This window comes from Puma concolor, chromosome C1 (genome assembly GCF_028749965.1).
Source record: "Puma concolor isolate L17-30 chromosome C1, mPumCon1.1.hap2, whole genome shotgun sequence".
Classification (NCBI taxonomy): domain Eukaryota; kingdom Metazoa; phylum Chordata; class Mammalia; order Carnivora; family Felidae; genus Puma; species Puma concolor.
This window is the reverse complement of record NC_141674.1, coordinates 156,901,083-156,911,766: the sequence shown is the minus strand read 5'-3', so window position 1 is coordinate 156,911,766 and position 10,684 is coordinate 156,901,083. Positions and strand designations below refer to the sequence as shown.

General features: G+C 38.0%; 1 pseudogene; it reads right to left on the bottom strand.

Annotated features, from left to right (window-relative positions):
• Positions 1-1,483: 1,483 nt before the first annotated feature.
• Positions 1,484-1,931, bottom strand: LOC147578513 (superoxide dismutase [Cu-Zn] pseudogene; annotated as a pseudogene).
• Between the last annotated feature and the right edge of the window lie 8,753 nt (positions 1,932-10,684).

The following is a 10,684-nucleotide window of genomic DNA, read 5'->3' as shown; positions in this document are numbered from 1 at the left end:
TCTGAGTGTCATACATGAAAACTTTGTAGAAATCAGGATATTGTGATTAATTTTATGTGTCAACTTGACTGGGCCACTGAGCGCCAAGATGTTTGGTCAAACACTATTCTGGGTGTTTCTGTAAGGGTGTTTTTAGATGAGTTTAACATTTAAACTAATACACTAAATAAAAGCAGATTGCCCTTCCTAATATAGGTGGGCACCATCCAATCAATTGAAAGCCTGAACAGAACATAAAAGCTGACCTTTCCCCAAATAAAAGAGAATTCCTCCTGCCCAACTGCCTTCACACTAGGACATTGTTTCTTTCTGCCTTCAGATTCAAACTGAAATGTCTCTCTTTCTAGGTCTCAAGACTGCTGGCCTTTAGACCAAAACTGTATCATCAGTTCTCCTGGTTCTCAGGCCTTCAGACTCAGACTGGAATTACCATTGGCTCTCCTGGGTTTCCAGCTTGTTTATCATGTTAGTCAATTCCTATGATAAATCCCTTTCTATTTATATATAATTTTATTTGTTCTCTCTCTGGAAAACCCTAATACAGAGAATAACAGTTAACCAGAATATATGACCCTGTTAGGTAGCTGTGTGCTAATTTTAAAAAAAGATAAAAGTTACAAACAATTCTTAGAAATACAGTGGCTTCCCTGGAAGTGAGAGTTTGTCAGATTTCCTCATAATTTTGATGACCTTGACAGTTTTGAGGAGTTTGGGTCAGGTCTATTGTAGGATGTTCCCATACTGAAATTTGTCTTACATGCTTCTTCTGATAAGACTGGAGTTATGGGTTTGGGGGAGGCAGACCACAGAAGCCAAGAATCATTCTCATCACATAATAGTAAGAGTACACACTATCAATAAAATTTGTTGAGGGGCGCCTGGGTGGCGCAGTCGGTTAAGCGTCCGACTTCAGCCAGGTCACGATCTCGCGGTCTGTGAGTTCGAGCCCCGCGTCAGGCTCTAGGCTGATGGCTCAGAGCCTGGAGCCTGTTTCCGATTCTGTGTCTCCCTCTCTCTCTGCCCCTCCCCCGTTCATGCTCTGTCTCTCTCTGTCCCAAAAATAAATAAATGTTGAAAAAAAAATTAAAAAAAAAATAAAAAATAAAATTTGTTGATATTGACCTTGATCATTTTGCTGAGGTAATGTTTGTTAAAATTCTCTACTGTGAAGTTACTCTTTCCCCATTTCCATACTGTACTCTTTGCAAGGAAGTCACTATTTGCAAACAACACTTAAGGAATAGGGATTTATACTCCCCACCCCCCCCTTCAGGGTGTAGTATCTACATAAATTATTGGGAATTTTCTGCATGGAATATTTGTCTCTTTTCCCCCATTTATTTAGTCATTTATATCAGTAAGCATTCACAGATAGTTATTTATATTATTATTTTTAAGGTTATAGTGTTTATCAAGTTAAATTTCTAAAACTAGCAAGATAAAATATGAGTTGTTAGGACGCAGATCACACCCTAGGGAATATTTACCTGGTGATCCCAATGATACCACAAGCTAAATGATTCCCAGTGTTTCCCTTTTGCATACTTTCTTCATTTCCACCTTTGCCCAAGGCATCTCATATCTCATGGCCCACCATTGTGTGGCTAGTGATGGAATGGTCTTCTGAGACTTCAATCACAGAATCTTCCATAGACACTTTGGCCATCCTTGCCAGCAGTCACACTGTCCAGGTCTCCAACATGGTCTCTTAAACTTTTGGCCCACTGTGTTTTTGGATAGAGAATTAAAGTGAGGACATACACTGGTATAGCCTTGAGTACTGTGTCTAAACGAATGGATGTGGATTCCGTGTTCACCTTCTGTCAATCCTGTAATGGTTCCTGATCTCTAGCAGGCCCACTTTCATTCTGCATGAAGTGGATGGTACCCTCCACTGGGCACTGGCCCTTCAGCATGCACACGGCCTTCATCTCCGTGACTCCAAAGGATGTACTTCAGTCCAGGCTCCCAGGGCTGTGGAGGATGGCACAGAAGTCGCCAGCCTCCACAGATATTTATTTTATAATTTGGATAATAATCCAATACCACTTAATTTATTTTGCTACCTTGTGACTTTTTTGTGTGTTCTTTGCTTGTTCTTAGCATTTCCTTAATTTCTGGTACTACAAGATGCTCCAGGCCCTTGTAAGGTTTTCTTGCCTCAGTCCTAAAATCACTAATTTCACCAAGGAGTCTTTAAATGCTATTTTATCTGATATTAATAGTGCTAGTCCCAGATTCTTTATGGTAGGGAGGGGAGAGGTGGTGGCATGGGATTTTATTGGTACCATATTAATTTTCTATGTTTTAAGTTTCACCCTTTCTAGGGTCATTAGGTTTAAGTGTATCTAATGAAAATAAAAATTAGGTAGATTTGTCTAATCTAATTGTAGAGTGTTTCTTTACCAGATGAAAATAATCAACTTTTATGTGTACATTTATTTCTATATCTTCACTTACCTGTAATTTTAATTTGCATTAATTCATATCTCCTTCTATATTTCATAATTTTCACTGAAGTAAAGTAATTTTCTTTATTTCCTTTTCCCCACTCCTTGTGTAGATACTATATTTAAAGTTTTAGTGGTTACCCTCAAATCGTTCACAGGTATACTTGTATTAATGAAGTCTATAATAAATAACGCTCTCATCTTTCTCCATAATTAAAGAACATTAGCATAAATCATTTAGGTTTAATATTTCTATTTTCCACTTTTCATATTATGTTCTCTTATATTTAAATTTTATTTATTTTCAAAATTTGGGTTGGATTGGCAGTAATTTCTGTTCTTTTAAAAATTGGGGGCATGCTAGTAGTGACCGCCTTGACAATAACAACCACAAATCCTATTCAAACCATAATTTGAGAATTTATGGTTTGAATAGGAAGGGTTTGAATTAAGGTTTGAAGTACTGTAGATTGGAATGGAAGAAAAAATTTAAAGCACATACATGCACATACATGTATCATGAATATGAAAAAGTCCACTCACTGGAAAGATGCAACCAGTTTGAATAATCATCCACCATATTACTAGCAAGTGAAGAATTTGTTTCCTTAAATGTAATAATCAAAACTATTATTCATGCTATCTTTATCTTATTATCAATCATTCTGCCAAAGAAATAAATAGGTGTGATTTATTTTTTTGAAGGACTAAAACTAAAGTGGGTCTCAAGATGATGTAAACTATTTCTACAGATACAGAAGATGTTTAGTTGTACATGTGGAAAATGTACATACACCTTTGGCATAGGAAAATTTGAAATTCTTCCCTTTTGAAAGACACAGGTGCCTGATAGCTTGTTACCAGCTCTTTAGAAACAATCAGAGGAATGGGAGAAAAATAAAACTATAGAAGTGAAAAAAGAGTATGAGAATTACATAATGCTGCCAACCAGCCTTAAATTTTCAGCTTGGCAAACAACTTGATTATTGACTAAGGTTAGCAGAAATGAAAAACATATTTGAAGACTCAAGTCAGGAAGATAAATATGTTATATCCATCTGGCAGGCAAGCAGTGTTTTCCCGTGGAATAGGGGAACCATCTCTAGAGAGAAGATTGGGTTTAGTCAGAGTTATATAACCCAACTGCAGAGATTTAAAGAAAAGGAAATAGAATTGAGAAAATCTCTCTGCAATTATTTTACAGGCCACTAATTTTAATCTCATATTGGAAAAGTTTAATCAAAAAAATAAATTTAAAAAATGACAGGAAAACCAAGCACAAATTTTAACAATACCTTTTGTGGTGAACAGACTACCTATGATCTTACAACCACATCTTTGTGTAATTCCTGTATGGTGGGCCAGTACCTATGGCTTGCTTCTAACCAAATGGATGCAAAAATGTAATGAGTGTTGCAATCTTTGTGACACTATCTCTATCTCCATCTTTCCCTAGCTTAGAAGAAGCAAACTGCCATAAATCATACAGTTGCAAGGCAATGAAAACAACTTGAGAGAGCTTAGAAGCAGACTGCCCCACTCGAGTCTCGAGATAGGAACCCTGCACTGGCTAACACCTTGACCGCAGTCTTGCAGAGAACCTCACTAAGCCATGTGTATACTCCTGAGCCATGAAAACCATAAGATAGTAAGTATATTTGTTTAAAGCTTCCATGTTTGTGGTAATTTTGTTATTTAGCAATATAAAAATAATAAACTTACTTACATAACTTACATTAAGTTATTTATTTGTTTATTCATTCAGTACATGCTTAGGCACTGGGCTGAGTCCAGTGCTAAACCAAGGTTTCAGCTTAATGGGTCAGACTCTATGTTGTGCAATAATTTGGGGGAAATACAGGATTCTGTTGGAGTTACAGAAGGCTTTCTGGGGGAAAAAAGGATATCTATATAAAATTTGAAGTATAAATTTTCTAGGTGAAAAGAATATGAAACGAAGAATGTTTCAGAAAGAGACAATTCATGCAATGTTCAGGATGACACTGAAAATAGATCAGCCTAGCAGTTTAGATGTGTGTGTGTGCACGCGCGTGTGCGTGTGTGTGTGTGTGTGTGTGTGTGTGTGTGTGTGTGTGTGTTTAGCAGAGGTGGGAGGCAGCAAAAGACTGAAAAAAGAAGTACATTTATGTGGGTTTTTTCTTGTAAATCATGTTAGAGTTTGGGCTGTATCCTAATAAACTGCTATTTTCCTTTAGGTGTGTGTAGCTATTTTCTCTTCACTTATTAAAGTTTCTGGATTTGAAAGAGCAATGTGTGTGTGTGTGTGTGTGTGTGTGTGTGTGTGTGTTATCATTCTGGCCTCAGTTCACTCCATCTCCAACTTTCTTATATGAAGTAAATAATGTGATAGAGGTTGGAATAAATGATGAAGACAGCATTGCAGAACTTGCCTCTAATATCAGGGCTGTTTGGTACAGCCATGTGAGCTTAAATATTAAGAACTCCAGAAGATTTCAGTCACATAGAGCAATGTTTTTCAAACACCAGTATGCATAAGAATTACCCAGCGATCTTTTTTAAAGTGCAGGTTCCAATTCAGTAAGTCTGGGAAGGGCCTCAGATTCTGAATTTCTAACAGGATCTCAGGTGATGGTGATGCTGCCTGTCTAAAGAGCACCTTGCAATAACAGAAATAAATCATAATGTAAATTGTAATTTACATATAACATAAATCATAAAGAGTCCTCTGGACATGGTTAGTGGCATGGCTTACTAGTAGAGCAGCTGGAGCCTCATGACTCAGAAATCTCAGGTGAGGTTAGAGCGATGTGATAAAACTCAATTAATTATGGAGATTTTTTTTAATATGAAAGGATGTCTTTGAGCTCTTTTGGATAAAAAGTTTTATCATGCCCAATTCCACTTCCTTAGGTAATGTACTGTGATTAAAATAGAGTTTAGGGCTTTGTATTTCATATCTGTTCAGTATTGAGCCACTACCAGCCCTGAAATCCCAAGCAGAGCTCTATGACGGGAAAATTGAGTTGTAGTTGAATTTGTGAAGACATAGAAAAGAAATGTTATCCCTGTGATGAAAAAGGAAACTGTATATCCCTAGTATCTCCTCCTATACAATCTAAGGGCATGTGCCTTTCTGCTACTGCCCCTCACAACTCCTGCCCAAAGGTGACCTGGGTTCTCAGATCAGCGTGACCATCAGACAGCCCCATACTCCCAAAGTCACTCTCCAGACTCATTTTCCCACTGTCTCATGGCCTTATTCTCTATTAAGGCTAGCTTGATGAATGAAAATATCACTCAACAAATCATCGTGATACTTCTTGGCAAAGCCTGGTTTCACTAGAGAGTGTTCCGAGGTGTAAATCTGCATACAGGAAATTCATTGGAAAGTGCTATTGAGATGGACAGCTGTGGGGTGTAAAGACAACAAGACTGAGGTAAGGAAAAGGTTTGGCTGGGATGCGGTCACAACAGAGGCCTCAGCTGATGCCTTGGGGAGGTATGGCACTGAGATGGTCCCAAAGGGTTGCTTCAAATTGAGGCAAAAGGGCCAGCTTGTTATACGCCCACATAAAATAGTCATTGTATTTAGACAGCCACAGGAAAAGGGGCATGTTATTAGGTGATGCAGCACTTTTCCACCCAGAACAAACATCAGGAGGGAATACTCAGCTGCCAGCCATCAGCAGTCAACATTACCAGCATCAGGGGAAAAAGATACTCTGCTCCTGAAGCAGGGGTTATATAAACTTCACAAGGGAGCATCTACTATGACCCCTTCCATAAATAACTTGTGTTTTAAGAGCCTAAAATGCCTTAACACAAGAATGCAAGAAAGCAAGTAATGCAGCCACTTCATGCTCTATTATAGTAGTTTGAGGTATGCAAGTTTCTCATACCATCCAGGTCAATGCTTCTAAACCTACCTTAGTGAGAGACCAGGGTTTTTTTCCCCCCTGTTATTTCAAATTTGTCATAAACAGATACATAGTCTTATCACACATGCCCAGAACACACCTTGCACCAGGGGAGTTGAACAGCATCTGAAATACACCCTATATAACTCTTCAACCAGATATGTACACTAATTGCAAACTTAAGTGTAAAGTTTGTAAAACTTTACATTTGTAAAACTTTACATTTTCAGATTTATCAGTGACTTGAACAATTTCACTGAGGAGCACTGGTTTTGTGTGCTATTCAGATGCACACTGCAGTTTGTGAAACCCTGTTTTAGGTAGTCACCTGGTTCTTGTCTTTAAAGGAGTCAAAAAACATGGGGCGCCTGGGTGGCGCAGTCGGTTAAGCGTCCGACTTCAGCCAGGTCAAGATCTCGCGGTCCGTGAGTGTGAGCCCCGCATCAGGCTCTGGGCTGATGGCTCAGAGCCTGGAGCCTGTTTCCGATTCTGTATCTCCCTCTCTCTCTGCTCCTCCCCCGTTCATGCTCTGTCTCTCTCTGTCCCAAAAATAAATAAACGTTGAAAAAAAAAATTAAAAAAAAAATAAAGGAGTCAAAAAACAATCTAAAGAACAAACAACAACTACCATAAAACTACAGCAATACCATCGATTACTGTTCTGCCTAGGAAAGTAGATATGTAAGATCTTTCTCATTTCTTACCTCGGTTTTAAGGCTCAAGTGAATTGAAGTTCCCTTGCTTTTAAGTCCAAGCTTTTTTCTAGGTTATTTTAATCTCAGTCTCTATCAGGAGAGGACATGTGTCAGTCAATGCCCCTGTTTCATGCAGGTAATATTCCTTTAGCTGCTTTTAAATTTTTAGTCCCTTTCATACTTACAGGACATTTCAGACCCACACTATGTTGTTTCTGAATCAAACACTGACAGAAAAGGTCTGTTTTCAAAGCTTATTCCTGCTGAATTTGAGTCAGTCTCCTGTCACAGTGTCATTCTAAAGTTTAAGCTGCTGTGAGTTCAAAAAATGTGAAAAAAAGAGCTAGACAGGATCCTTATATGTGTAGTGCAGCTCCTATCAGGTCTTCTGAATACCAGAACTGCTTTGACAATCCACTTGGACTTGAGCTGAGAGGCAATATTGTCCTTACATGCTGGGAAGCAGGTGCCTACTGTAGGCAGAACTTCTTATAAGGTACAGCTTTTACTTTTACCATTAGATTCTAAAAATAGTATGTCCTTTATCGACATTCTTCTACTGCCTCCTATCCACAAACACAAAGAAAATACAATTCCATTTCTGCTTTGAACTCTGATCATCATAATAACCAAAGCAGAGCTTCCATAATAACTAACTCAATGACCTTGGAAATATAACCTTCTAGATTAGGAAAAAAAGATTCCTGGAAATTCCCACCCTGTCAAAACCTAGACCAGGGGGAATGGCTTCTGATGGAAAATAAGTAATATGTCCACCTTGATAACAAATAGGGATCCCCTAAATTGGGAGGGGAGTAGCAGTAGGCCTGTACTATATATGTAAGGTGGTTAAACATATTCTTATATCATGAACTAGTGATCATTATTATTGTGGCTTCTTAAACATTTAAATAGATTTTAATTTTTTTACATAACTTATTGACAGATTGGTTTCCATACAACACCCAGTGCTCATCCCAACAAGTGTCCATCAATGCCCATCACCCACTTTCCCCTCCCCCAACCCCATCAACCCTCAGTTTGTTCTCAGTATCCAAGAGTCTCTTATGGTTTGCCTCCCTCCCTCTCCGTAACTTTTTGCCCCCTTCCCTTCCTCCATGGTTTTCTGTTAAATTTTTCAAGATCCACATATGAGTGAAAACATATGGTATCTGTCTTTCTCTGACTTATTTCACTTAGCATAATACCTTCCAGTTCCATCCACATTGCTGCAAATGGCCAGATTTCATTCTTTCTCATTGCCAACTAGTATTCCATTCTATATATAAGCCACATCTTCTTCATACATTCATCAATTGATGGACATTTAGGCTCTTTCCACAATTTGGCTATTGTTGAAAGTGCTGCTATAAACATTGGGGTACATGTGCCCCTATGCATCAGCACTCCTGTATCCCTTGGGTAAATTCCTAGCAGTGCTATTGCTGGGTCATAGGGTAGTTCTATTTTTAATTTTTTGAGGAACCTCCACACTCTCTTCCAGAGCTACCACACCAGTTTGCATTCCCACCAATAGCGCAAGAGGGTTCCCGTTGAACAGAATTTAATCTTGAAAAAAAAAAAGGGCGCCTGGGTGGCGCAGTCGGTTAAGCGTCCGACTTTAGCCAGGTCACGATCTCGCGGTCCGTGAGTTCGAGCCCCGCGTCAGGCTCTGGGCTGATGGCTCAGAGCCTGGAGCCTGTTTCCGATTCTGTGTCTCCCTCTCTCTCTGCCCCTCCCCCGTTCATGCTCTGTCTCTCTCTGTCCCAAAAATAAATAAACGTTGAAAAAAAAAAAAATTAAAAAAAAAAAAAAGAAAAAAAAAAAGGTGTTACAAATCAACTAAAATAATTTGATTTCAAAAATTTGATCTCAAATTATATCATTATAATCACTGTACGAGCTTTTACCATGTGCCAATTACTATTCAAAGTGTTTAAAATTTAACTCATCTAAGCTTCCTAATAAACCTATGATATAGGTAGATATAGACACTATTAGCATATATATTATAAAACACGCATATATATCACATTAGAAAGAAGTGTTACTGAGAACTACATTGATTTCCTATTTAAAAAACTTAGATGATTAAGCTATTCAGCATTAAAATAAGAATTGCCTTATATAGAGGAAACTTGAAAGAAAAAGGAGTATCTTTTAAGCCAATGTCACAGTGTAAGATGCACTGATGGCATTTGCTATGGCTTCAGCACCAGCCAAACAGCAATATATGACAAATTTTGTTCAAATTCTACACATACACGGTCATAGGCTTTCTTTAAAAAAATTTTTTTTACTGTTTATTTATTTTTGAGACAGAGCTAGAGACAGAGTGTAAGTGGGAGAGGGGCAGAGAGAGAAGCAGACACAGAATCCGAAGCAGGCTCCAGGCTCTGAGCTGTTAGCACAGAGCCTGCTGTGGGACTTGAACTCACAAACAGTGAGATCATGACCTGAGCCAAAGTCAGATGCTTAGCCAACTGAGCCACCCAGGCTCCCCAGTCTTAGGTTTTCTAAGGAAAAACATCTTTAAGTGGCATGCTGTGAGCTTCTCACTGTAACTTTCAGAAATGCTTGGAAAATTTTAGCAAACCAATGTTATGAGTTTTTTTTTTTAAAGTTGATTAAAGAAATATTCACTTGAATTTCTAGAATACATAACCATACTATTGGAATTACTGATATAGATTTTTTTCATTGCATATATAGACCAAGGTAAAAAATAACAGGTATCTGAAATGTAGAGGAGAGAATATAATGACCCCTTTTTGACCTCTCCTTTCATTCTTCTCTCTTTGGTCTCCTCTTCTTCTGTCCTATATCTAAGTAATTCCCAATAAATCCACCCGTAAGAACTCAATTTCAGACTTTAGAGAGCAGTGTACAGCTTCATTCTATAGTGATCAAAAATGAGCAAGGTAGAGTTTCATTTTCAATCCACTTGACCTAATTTTTTTTCAGATTTATAGTGTCAAAGTATTTCTGGAATCACACTCTGATGCTGAAACTCCAGGGCTGATACAGTTCTTTTTTCTTCTTATGCGTGCTCAGCACCATCTGAAGAAGCAGGGATCCTGATGTGCTTCCCTCAGGAACACCACAGTTACTGCAACTAACCTTATGGAGAAGCCTCAGATTCAAGAGTGAATTGAACTGAAGCACCATCCACTGGAAGGCGATTGAGTTATACCACTGCACAGAATTCTTTATCAGAAAAATATGATAAGACAAGGAATAAAAAAATCTAATTGCTTCTATATTTACTTCAAAGATTGCACCTGACACTCCTACTCATCTTCAGAAATGTGCAATAGAAAGGCAGTAAAATATAGCAGTGATTTTCAGACTGAAAACCACCTCTAGAAATGGATTTACTTGGCTATGTTGTTACATGTGGCTCTACTGGCTGAATGGATTTGCTGATTTAATTATGATTTGTTTCCCTGATCAATCAATGGATACTTATTAATCTTTGGGCTAGTCAAGGTACTCTGATGAATACAAAAGCCAATAAAATGGAACTATAATACCATTATTATTAGGTGCTAAATTACATGGTAGGTGTGTAAAGCACAAGAGAATAAAGAAATTATATATGTAATGATGAATTCATTGAGGAATTAGTATTTGGGTTAGT